We start from the raw sequence: 13011 nt of genomic DNA, 5'->3' as shown, positions 1-13011 counted from the left end.
GCTCTGACACTTTGTAATTATTATTTGCATAATACACCTGGTTTGGAAACGGTGGCTGTCTTTACTACGTTCCTACATTTACTCAAAAAAAAATCTCCCGTTCCAATATAGTTGGCAGAACCTGCTGGATTACGATAAGAAGAGAGTGATGTTTGCTGCCAGACACCAGAGCAGGCTGGACACAGGTTCACTCCAGGGGTGGAGAGCGTGAAGAAGCATACATTCACCACCACTGCCCCACTTGCCCAGTGGCCAGACTGTTGTCGCCTGATAGAGACCATTTCAAGCTCTGTGCCATCCATAAGAGTCCAAAAAATAAAGGGGATAAAGTTTTATTTATGTGTGTTGTTTTCTGCTTTCTGTTCTTTTGCACTTGCAATCAGTGGCGGCCGGCCCATAGGGGGCGCTGGGGCACCGCCCTCCCTGATAAAAGGGGCTAAAAATGTAAAATGTATTTTTACAAATTAAGTTTTTTAATTCGGTTTTACCCACCAGTATGTGAATGAATGAATGATGCATTTATATAGCACTTTCATTGTGTATCGCCGTACACCCAAAGCGCTTTACAATCATATGGGGGTTCTCTCCTCAACCACCACCAGTGTGCAGCATCCACTTGGATGATGCGTCGGCAGCCACAGTACAACGGCGCCGGTGCGCTCACCACACACCAGCTACAGGTGGAGAGGAGAGAGTGATATAGCCAATTCAATGAAAGGGGATTATTCGGAGACCATGATTGACTAGGGCCAGTGGAGGGAATTTGGCCAGGACACCGGGGTTACACCCCTACTCTTTTACGAGAAGTGCCATGGGATTTTTTATGACCACAGAGAGTCAGGACCTCGGTTTACAGTTTTTTACAGACGCTAGGACACATTTCTCAATACTTAGGTCACTTTTGCAAAACTCTTCACACAATTCTCCTAACCGACTTTCAGCTTGGCAAAGCAGTTCATTTCACATTCAAAATGCACAACAACTACCAAAACACTTTATTCAGGTCGCAAATAAACTCATTCTTCCAGAACACTAGCAAAGGTTGACAGCCGACAAATACACTTTGTCACCCACAAAACAATGAGCTAAAAAACACTAACAACATGGAGCATTACACAGTGTTTTCTTGGGTAAAACAAGGACACATCTCTGTTTATAACTGCAATATGTTACTGGAATGAATCAGACATGATGCAGAATTTGTCAATATTTTATGTTGTTTATTTATTTTTATTTTTTTGCACTAAGTAATTCCAAAATACAAGAATTTGTATACACACCATCCACTGATACAGATACAATAATAATGCTAATCTACTCGCATTTTTAGATTTGAAATATGTTTCAATAAAATATTGCTGTTGACTTTTGCTGTCTTATTCAGTTTTGCATTATATTATTGTTTTGAACATAAGTTTAACAGTTTTGAAAACAGTATGTAAGCATGTGCAAAATGTCCTGTACGCACAAAGATTTTTGGCAGTTGTTGTGTCTGAGTGAGAAAAGAATTCATGAAATTTGAGAGATGTAGTCATTGAATGCATTTTGTGCCAAAACAATGATAATTGATCCTCAGTTTAGCCCACATAGACTTCTGTTGTGCTCACTGTGTGAAGAGTTTTGCAGAAGTGACCTAAGTATAGAGAAATGTGTCCTAGCGTCTGTAAAAAACTGTAACGTCTCATCCGAAGGACGGTGCTTTTTACAGTATAGTGTCCCCATCACTATACTGGGGCATTAGGACCCACATGGACCACAGGGTGAGCACCCCCTGCTGGCCTCACTAACACCTCTTCCAACAGCAACCTAGTTTTCCCAGGAGGTCTCCCATCCAGGTACTGACCAGGCTCAGCCCTGCTTAGATTCAGTGAGCAACCGGTCTTGGGCTGCAGGGTGATATGGCTGTGGCATGTGCCTACATGCGATATGAAAACATATACAACATTTCCCACCTAGTGACATTCATTCACCAGTGAATTTCCACGGACAGACTTGTATCGTTTCTGTCATGGGGCGCTGAGAAAAAGCGCCCCTGCAGTTCAGCCAAATAGCCAGTCATGTACTGTTGCTAGGGTAAATTAATAAATATGCGGCCAATCAGTTTCTCAGAATTTTATGGTTTTGGGGCGCTGAAAATTCTGCCCCAAGCAGCAGAAAATACCGCGAGATTTAAGTTGTTGTTGTTTTTTCTTTTGAGGCACGGTCAATCAGAGTAATGATGGCGAACTTAACGAGCGAAGAGCAATTTCCACCAAATTCGGTGAGATCACAAGCCGTTCAAATGAAGCAAAAAATAAAACAATCTTACGAAACATGGAGCTTGGATAAAGTCATGTAAAGTCATGCCTTTTATCGTTTTCCCTGTTTGTTATTTCAAAGTCCCGTCACCAAAGCGTTGTGGACAACTACACAGAGAGTAACTGAAACAATGCAGTTTAACTCGATCGTCGGGGTACAAGCACAATGGTTTATGTAGATGATGCAGTTACACAATAGACGTCTTTTTTCAAGTAAACTGTGAGTGTTTATGTTAGTATTATTATAAGCACAATATTATTTATATATATTCGTATACACACACACACACACACACACACACACACACACACACACACACACACACACACACACACAGATAGATAGATAGATAGATAGATAGATAGATAGATAGTGTTCCTTCTTTAATTGGACATACATTCAGTTATGTGTACCAACTGGACAAATATATTGTCAATACCATTGTAATTAGGTCAAAACAATTAATGGTCTACAAGTATTTAGTATTTACAGTTTTTGCATAACAGTTACTTATTATATCGGACTATATATAACTTTATGAAAATTAATTTATATGCAATGTTTTACTACAAATCAATTTATTTTCACTGTCTTTAAACTGAGATTTATCCTGTGGCTCCCTCGTGTGGATAATATTAGTATTATGGCCTTCATCTCTGAATCACATTAATATAAATGGCTAATATTTTTTTGGATGATTACAAATGTTTAATGATTACTTTACTGATAATAAAGCCTGTATTAACAATGTGATTTATTTTGTGTGTGCCCCCCTAAAAATTTTTAGCACCAGCCACCACTGCTTGCAATGAATGCACTAGTGCCATGGACATTAAGACAGTTTTATTTAAAAGTATAGTTTTGTTTTCTGTTCTTTAGCACTTGCAAAACATGCACAGGAGTCATTAATATTTTAAAGTTTTATTCATTTGTATTGTTCTGTGCTTTCTGTTCTTTTCACTTGCAGTTAATGCACAAGAGCCATGGACATTGGACAGTTTTATTTGTATGTATAGTTCTGTTTTCTGCAAATGCAACATAGTAACTATAAGAATAAAAATGTAAAAAAAGGAATAATGAATAATTGGCTGTGACTGATTGAAAAATAAAAGTTTGTTCTTGATTAAATAACTCTTTTTGTTCGTCATTGTTACAGTATCATTAAACAGTTATAGGCCCACTTAAAAATGTTGATAAATTTGAGGATTATTTAATAAATAAATTGACTATTTTTGTACTGTAAGTTTTAGAACATAACTTCAGCAGAAATATATTTGAACTAAAAGTGCAAAAACTGAATATAATATCAATAATCAGTAATAAAAATCTAATTTAATATTAATTTGTCATTTCAGAAATAATTTCATTCATATGGACATCATTTATGGGATAATTACTGATAAATAAAACATTCAGTAAACACTTTAATTTATGGCAACAGTGTAATATGAACTGGGAATTTGTGATCAACCTTACTCCCATATAAATGTATAGGAAAATAGAGAAAACATGTTTTTTTCAGATAATTTATTGTAAATATACACTCCAAAAATATTGCTTTGAAGGACAAAGGGATAAAATTTCCTTTTATTTCTTTTCTCTTCATTTTTTCCTTTTTCCTCTCTTTTTTCTTTCTTTTTCTCTTTTCCCCCCCTTCTTCCCCTCCTTCCTCTTCTCCCCCCCCCCTTAACAGACTATTGTTCCCCAGCTTTGGCGCAATCGGTTAGCGCGTTCGGCTGTTAACCGAAAGGTTGGTGGTTCGAGCCCACCCAGGGACGTGTGAAATGCCGGAGTTTTGCACGCGCGTCAGGTGTCCACTAACGCCTATGCCATTCTTAGGGTTGCGAGGCACAGCTTTCTCAGGGCGTTTATCTTGTGCACCTTCAATAAGCTGGCTTGTTTTAAAAGAATTCAGCGGCGGGTGTTTGGTGAACATTTTCACCAGCTCGAGTAGTTTGCTGTGGCATGTGGATGCCTTCTTTACTGATGATCTGTCTCTGGGGCTCATCTAGTTGACATAGTATCCGCTGACATTCGGCTGAAGGTGCTGATCCACCATCTGCTCTTGGTACGGACTGGAACCGGGGGACTGTAGTGACCATCAGATCGGAATACAGAATGGATCTGGTGGCTACGGTGACCTCAGAATAAGAAGAAACAGACTAATATTAATGTAGATGCAAAAGTTCCATGTTGCCACAAAGTCAATACCCAATACCCCACCGGGATGACTTGAAATACAGTCAGCATCGGCAATTTTTGCCAGTCTCTCTGGAGGCTTGTTGAGAAAGATAGTCTTGCTTCGTTTTGTTTCCTTTTATTGGCGTGGCTGGTTGTTGGTCCTCGTCAAAGAGGTGTCCACCGATCATAGCGTGCCGGAGCCAGAAGACTTGTTGTTTTGTCAATATGTTCTCAAGACTTTGCGGCAGGTATCAATAAACTACAGCACAATCACAGCTCGCCGCTACCCATCGTAAACAGGTTGGGCCTGTCTGTTCCGGTGGGCTCTCAGTGGTGCTAAAGCATCAAATGAAGAGGATGGGGTTCGAACCCACACAAACCAAGGCGTGCCGAGCACAACGGACTAGCCTTGCATCGCCTTAACCACTTGACCACCTTTCGTTTTACGCGGTCCTTTTGTTTAACACTCCCGATTCAGACCACCAGCTCATTAGTAGAGCGCTCAGTGAACTGAACTGAGTGTGTCAGATAGGGAAGACACACAAAAATTGCAGAGTGGGGTCCCCAGGACCACTGCTAAATGTACCGAACGACGAGGATGGGATTCGAACCCACGCGTGCAGAGCACAATGGATTAGCAGTCCATCGCCTTAACCACTCGGCCGCCTCGTCGTATTACGTGGCGTCTTTTATTTAGCACTCCCGATTCAGATCATCAGCTCATTAGTAAGTAAGTAAGTAAAATTTATTTCTATAGCACTTTTCACAGATAGACATCACAAAGTGCTTCACAGTAAAATGTAATACTAGAACAATTTAAATACATTCCACAAAAAACAAACAGCAAACACAACAAACAGCCATAAAAAAACCCTCGACTAACCAAAAGCCTGCTTGAAGAGCAAAGTCTTCAGTTCTTTTTTAAAAGAATCAACTGAGTTCGCGCAACGTAGAACAAGGGGCAAAGCATTCCACAGCCTGGGAGCGACTGCCTGGAATGCCTGGTCACCTCTAGTTTTAAAATGAGTGCGGGGAACAACTAATAGCATCTGATCTAAAGACCTGAGACTCCGGGAAGGATTGTGAAGCTGTATCAGGTCAGTGATGTAGGTAGGGACTTGGCCATGCAAGGCTCTAAAGGTAAGAACCAGGATTTTAAAATGAATTCTGTACTGAACTGGTAACCAGTGAAGCGATGCTAAAACAGGTGTGATGTGTTCTCTTTTCTTAATGTGAGTTAAAAGCCTTGCAGCAGAGTTCTGAACAGCCTGGAGACGATGAAGCTCCTTCTTACTCAAACACGTAAAAAGACTGTTACAGTAGTCTAAACGTGAGGAGATGAACGCATGAATAATCATCTCTAACTCACCTTCCACATGTGTATTTACTATATCTAGACCAAGAGAAAAAACAAGGTCCAGGGTGTGACCCTTAATGTGCGTGGGTCCAGTAACGTGCTGAATGAAATTAAAAGAGTCTGTAATAGAAAGGAGATTAGCAGCTGTGTTGCATGTATAATCATCAATATGCAAGTTAAAATCCCCAATAATTAAAACCTTCTCAAGTTTGATGATAGATGATAGAAAAAGTAGATAGATAAAAAGTCAGTAAAGTCAGTAAGAAAGACACCTGCCGGGCCAGGAGGGCGATAAATTAACACACAGTAAAAAACATTAGAAGAGCCTACTTTAAGCATTTGATATTCAAAAGAGGAAAAAATTTCTGAGTTAATCACTCTACATATGAAACTGTCACGCTGCACAACAGCAAGCCCACCACCACGAAGTGCCATTCGGGGCATCCCAGTAACGGAACAGCCAGCAGGACAGAGCTCGTTTAGGTGAATAAACTCATTTTCCCTTTGCCACGTTTCCGTAAGAAACATAAAATCAATATTCTTGCTCATAAAAAGCTCGTTAAGAAAAAACGATTTGTTAGAGATGGAACGGGCATTAAGGAAAGGGGGGGTGAGTGAGGCCAAGTATGGTGACCCACACAAGGAATTTGTGCTCTGCATTTAACCCATTCAAGTGCACACACACAGTAGTGAACACACACACACCGTGTGCCCAACTTACTTTAGGGACTAGTAGAGAACTCAAAGAACTGAACTGAGTGTGTTAGATAAGGAGGACACACAAAAAGTTCAGCATGGGGACCCCAGGACCTAGATTAAGGTCCAGTGCTAAAGGAACCGAACGACAAGGATGGGATTAGCAGTCCATCGCCTTAACCACTCGGCCTCCCCGCCCCCTTGCTGACTGAGAGAGGCCATGCTGCGGACCTTCTCAGCTGCTGCTGCTGTGCTTTCAGCAGGCTGTTTTGAGCACAGAGGGAATAGTGAATGAGCCGTCTTTTACACACCTCTAATCTGTTCCGTAGAAACACGGTGCAGCAACCCGTGCCAGGAGACTGTTTGTGCGGCAGTTTAAAACCTGCTACCACCTTGTCGGTTCACATCCACGTAGGTCCCTGCAAAGGTCACGACCGTCGCCTACATTCTTTCGCAGAGGCAATATTGTAGCCTATGAGGTTTATCCGAGGCGCGAGCATTGCTGGTTGAAAACTTTACCCAATACCCCTCCAGGATGACTTGAAATACAGTAAGCTTTGGCAATTTTTGCTAGCCTCTCTGGAGGCTTAGAGTATAGTTGAGAAAAGATGGCCTTGTTTCGTTTAGGTTTTGTTTTTCGTCGAAAAGGTGTCTGCTGATGATTGAGCGCCAGAGCCAGAAGGCTTGTTGTTTTGTAAATATTTCCTCAAGACGGGTATCATTAAACTGCAGCGCAATTACAGCTCACCGTTACCCATCGTAAACAGGTTGGGCCTGTCTGGTCCGGTGGGCTCTCAGTGGCGCTAAAGCTTCCAGTGCATGTCGAGCACAATGTATTAGCCTTCCACCGCCTTACCCGCTGGACCACCTCGTCATCTTGCGTGGTTTCTTTGTTTAACGCTCCTGAACCATGTGCATGTGGATGCCTTCTTCGTCTTTTGTTTCAGCCGCCGAGGGCCTGTTTTCCACTGAGGCCCTGCGTCAAACTCCCTATGAGACACAATCGAACGTTAGTAGTAACCTCCGATTACGGCCGAATGTGGATTCTGCTCGGACGACGGGGCACCGGTACATCCTTTGTAGCTTTGGCTTGTTAGCCAAACGCTACAGCAGTTTGCCATTTCCCATGAAATCATCCTTGATTTCCTTAAGAAAGGTGCCCCAAATTGGTGGAAAATCACATCTCAACCATACGCTGTCCAAAGCATTGACCCGCCTTCACGCGGCAAAACAGAACGTGTTGTTGGCCCGCACTGCTGGGTCAAACTGCGCTTCCCAAAAACAGATTGGGTCAAAACCGACAGAAGAAAACTCTGAGCCTGCTCTAAGCCCTACCCACGGGGAGGGCTCGACAGTCTCGCACAACGCGAGAGCCTCCGTTTCGCCTGTGTAATTTGGGGGCCGATGAAAACTGGGTCCGACCCGGTGAAGAAGCCCACGACCAGTCCGGCTAGCTCAGTCGGTAGAGCATGAGACTCTTAATCTCAGGGTCGTGTGTTCGAGCCCCATGTTGGGCGGCTCTGTTGACTCTCTTTCTTCCCAAAAGGGTGGCGGGCTCCAGCGTGCCCATTCGCCGCGCAGGCTGAGTGGATTTTGCGAGCTCCGGAAACATCTTTCAAAACAGATGTCGCTGTTAGTGCGAGCAATTTTAATCCCTATCACTAACCCTAACCCTTGCTTTTACACCGGTGATCCGGCGGCAGCAAGCAACAGCGGCTGTCTCTGTGGTGTAGAAATTAACTCAAATTTAATGTTGATTCGGATATAGAATCGAATCTAAACTTCAGGGAAATCAATTTAGAATTAATAGTTTATATTTCCTGACCGGTCGTCCACCGAATCGGTCAAATCAATACACTTTATCAATTCCAAAGTCTATTCACGTTCATTGGCAGGAGCGTAAATAAACTTATATATTAATTTGGGAAACTAAAGCCAGGTAGCTTGATCTAGGCAAAATAGTACTTTGTGAACACAAAAGGCAAGACAATTCTCTCAATGAAAACAATGATTTATTGAAAACTACACTAGGATTACAAAACTAAACTACTTAAAACACGAACACATACACACACATTCACACGCACACTCATACAGTTTCAGAGATGGGATTTTATGAATTTTGAGAAAACCCAAGACTTGTTATATTACTGTTACTAGCTTCTCAAATCGCAACCTCAGAAAATCATCAAGCAGAGATCTAACTTAAACAAAACGCACCAGATTTCAACAAGAAATGGGAGACCTTGTTTACTTGCTCTTGGCCGGAATGGGGATTCCGTCCTGGCTGGAGGCTCGTCTCAGCGGATGCCCTGGTTGGCTGCGTGCTAGTCGGTCTTTCGGATGACGTCTTCGGGAATTCCTCAGGAGCTTGGAGTTGGGCAACGTGAGTTGCTCTCAGAGTTCGATTGGCGCTTGGGTTGCAAGGCGCGTAGGCTCTGAAGATTCAAACCGGGATGCGGAAATCTTTTGCAGTTTCTTGTGAGTTCTGGAGGGCAAGAATGCCTTGTAGTTGGAACGAGCAGGCGATCTTCGGCAGAGAAAGTTTAGAGTCTTTCAGGATGTTTCAAGGCTCTTCTCGCTCAGTTCAATCAGGTCAAGTCGGCACTTCAAGCACAATTCAAGTCAATTCAAGCCCGCGTTTCAAGCACAATTCAAGCCAATTCAAGCCCGCGTTTCAAGCACAATTCAAGCCAATGTTCTGGTTCGGGCCATTAGGTTTTAAGGGGTCTGTTAGACACGACCCCGGGGCATGAAGGCCAATGGCGTTGCCACGGGGGCGGGGTCATGTTTGATGCAATTCCTTCTGGCATGTGACTTATTAGGACACAGCTTTATCTTCAATTTGGTTATCGATTATCATAAACTACTGCAATGTATACAATATGAAATTCTCATTCACTCAGACAACCTGCATTTGTCATGATCGTTCAAACGAAATCAAACATAGGAATATAAGGTTACACATGGAATACATACTTAATACTGGGTTAATTAAGGCACACAAGGCATAGTAAAGTACATGATTACACGGCACACATTGAACATAAAGCAAGGAGGGTATCCTATCCCTTTGCATAGTAAGTTCGATTGGTTGGAATAGCGTTCTGGTTTCTTTTTTTTCTGTATCATATTTGTTAGCATGTAACGCACGTAGCGGGGGTTCAGTTTCGTGATGTGTGAAGGGAATTCTGAGGGGGGGGTTTCACAGCAGGAAGGCTATCCTGTGATCCATAATTTTTCTTAATTTAATTTGTTAACTCAAGTCACAAGTGGACAAACGGTCCGTTCTTTGGAGGGTCTCAGAAATGGGGGAAGATGATCCCGCAGATTTCCCTCTTCCTGTGTCAGCGAATTCTTAGTCATGTGTTCGGTGAAGGTGACAAATCTCCATTTGTTTTAATGGGTCTCTCAGCACAAATAGCTAGTTGTTCATTTGATAGGATTATCTTTTATTGCTGCTTCGTTTCCTGGGCGATCAGCAGACGGAGGTTTGGCGTAGACCAAGTGGCACCCAGTGGCTTCGCGCCGTTTTGGCAAATGGTTCAGATAAGGGAATCTTTGAACTTCCTTGGAGTATGGAGATTTGATTCGTTACTTGTTGTTTTGCGTAACTAAAATCCTACAGTGGCGCTACCTGGAGCAGGATCGTCTGTTTCCACGGCCGTCTCCTCGTCCAATCGCCGATCTCGCCGTCCATTGTGAGAATGGACGAGAGCCAATCGCGACGCTCGCCATCCATTGTGAGAATGGACGAGAGCCAATCGCATCGCTCGAGCTCCATTGTTGAGAGCCACTCACCATGCTTAGTTTCATTCTAAGTCAGGTTCAAAAATCAGACGAACGGAATATAGGATAACTTTTCAAAGTAAGTAATACATGTTTTCTACTTTCTTCCTCTCTGTTTACAATGTTCTCAATTGGTAACTCGTTACGTTTCCGTCCGTCGTTCATCCGTGTTTGGTGTTCACAAACTTTTGACTCGCGAATTGCCCATAATGAAACACTGTTTAAATGTAATCTAACTTTCTAAAGTCCATTTACTCGTTCTTAAGTTCGATTTAAATGGGGGAAAAACGCGTTTCAGCTGTAAGTGCAGTCATCCCTTATGACAATTTACCTTGTTTTTACTATAGTAAAAGCGTAGTAACCATGTTGTGTTTTTGGCTGATCGATTACAACTGTATGAACACAGTCTTACTATAAAGGAAAATCTGAATGAACAGCAACAACAAAAAACGTTGTGCTTGTGTTTGTCGTCATTTACCGTGGCTTTACTATAGTGAAAGTGTAGTAATCATGTTTTCTTTTCATTACTTGCCTATAATCTCACATATTTAACACAATTGTGCCTGTAATCGTACTTATTAAACTCAGTTTACTCGTTCTTTAAGTGTAAACACAGTCTTACTATAAATAAAAATATGAATGAAAAAAAAACAAGTCATTTACCATGCTTTTACTATAGTGAAAGTGTAGTAATCATGTTTTGTTTCCATGATTTGCCTATAATCTTACATATAAAACACCATTTGCCTGTAATTTTGCATAGTAAACACATCTATTCTATTTAAAGTTTGATTTGGATTTAAAAAATATGTTTAGTTGTAGACATTGTCATTTCTAATTAACATTTAATGTGATTTTGCTGTGTGAATGTAGTAATCAAGTTTTGTGTTTGCAGATGGATTACTATTTATATAAACACAGATGCAAATAATAATTTAAATGAAAATGCAATGTTATATAGACATCCCTTACAAAAATTAACCATGGTTTAAGTAAAGTGTACTTACTATGTTCTTTGTTTTTTTGTTTTTGTTTTTTTCTCAGATTGATTATCATATGTATAACCACAGCTTTTAACTAACAATGTACTTTATTTTACATTGTCATTAATACATGCTATATGTAGTTACTATAGTAATAACAGTAAATTATGCATAATTGGATGCAACTAACTGTAAACCAAACAAAACAATAATCTTATCCTTATCGTAACTGCATGTAGTAATTTCATATTCAAATCTTTATATGTATAATTGTAGTGTAACACCTTTAAATGTTTAACCTTGTTTTGCTTTGTTAGCAATAAAATAATGTTTAATTGTTGTAATGGGTGCCATTATTTAGTCAGCTTGAATATATATCGTTGTATCATTATAAAAAAATTTGTGTACCCTTACGGATGAGCATAAGACACTTCTTTCAAAAACATTAAAAATAGTGATGTGTCCAAACTTGTGAATGATCCTGTATTTCTGTGTTTTCTTTTATAAATGTTTTTTTTTCATAGGAGAGCTGCTTGGTGTTGACTACCTCCTGGGTCAGACTGGACAGCTCCTGGTAGTGGACCCTGACTCAGAAGAGACAGAGAACATGCTGGAGGATGTGGATGAAGGTAAGGATGAAGAAGACGAGGGCTTCAGGGTGGACCAAACACTTGACATTACTGAGTCGAGTCTTACTGATGACCCAAGCTTCTCTCTGTCCTCCACCCAGCCTGATGCCTCCTTCACGCCAGGTGCCTCAGCATCTCCTGACGAGTCTGTGGTATGTTAATATCTCATTTAATGTATGTATGTAATTATGTTTTATGTAATATTGTTAAATTTCTAGGGAAAAAATATAATTTGTGCTGACCTGTAGCTTTTTGTGTGAAGTTGACAAAAAAAATCTAGAAAAATATTTATATTTATTTGTTTTTTTTTTTGTCCCACTTCACTTTACTCATAATGTTGTTTATTTAATTATTTTTTTTTTTTTGTATTTTTCTCCCAGGCTTTGGATAGTGCTGGTGTGCTGGACAAAGTGGACAGCCTTGCGGAGTATCTTGTGGAGCTCAGGAATCAGCCATCTCTGGCTCTCACCAACCATCAGGTCAGTTTCTCTTCTTGACCTGTCATATGTTAACACTACCACTTGTTTTGTTTTCTCATTTGCCATGTATTATATGCTCTCTTTGCTTAGGTGAGCAATATAGTTGGCAGAACCTGCTGGATTACGATAAGAAGAGAGTGATGTTTGCTGCCAGACACCAGAGCAGGCTGGACACAGGGTCACTCCAGGGGTGGAGAGCGTGAAGAGGCATACATTCACCACCACTGCCCCACTTGCTCAGTGGCCAGATTGTTGTCGCCTGATAGAGACCATTTCAAGCTCTGTGCCATCCATAAGAGTCCAAAAAATAAAGGGGATAAAGTTTTATTTATGTGTATTGTTTTCTGCTTTCTGTTCTTTTGCACTTGCAATGAATGCACTAGTGCCATGGACATTAAGACAGTTTTATTTAAAAGTATAGTTTTGTTTTCTGTTCTTTAGCACTTTCAAAACATGCACAGGATTCATTAATATTTTAAAGTTTTATTCATTTGTATTGTTATGTGCTTTCTGTTCTTTTCACATGCAGTTAATGCACAAGAGCCATGGACATTGGACGGTTTTATTTATATGTATAGCTCTGTTTTCTGTTCTTTTGC

General features: G+C 40.9%; 1 non-coding gene across 1 annotated transcript; it reads left to right on the top strand.

The window, feature by feature from the left end:
- Nucleotides 1–6977: 6977 nt before the first annotated feature.
- Nucleotides 6978–7118, top strand: LOC141285341 (U4 spliceosomal RNA). Its single transcript, XR_012338588.1, has one exon. It is a non-coding gene; the product is annotated as a U4 spliceosomal RNA (small nuclear RNA).
- Nucleotides 7119–13011: the final 5893 nt, after the last annotated feature.

This window comes from Garra rufa, chromosome 1 (genome assembly GCF_049309525.1).
Source record: "Garra rufa chromosome 1, GarRuf1.0, whole genome shotgun sequence".
NCBI classification, from domain to species: Eukaryota; Metazoa; Chordata; class Actinopteri; order Cypriniformes; family Cyprinidae; genus Garra; species Garra rufa.
This window is presented reverse-complemented; position numbering and strand designations above follow the sequence as displayed.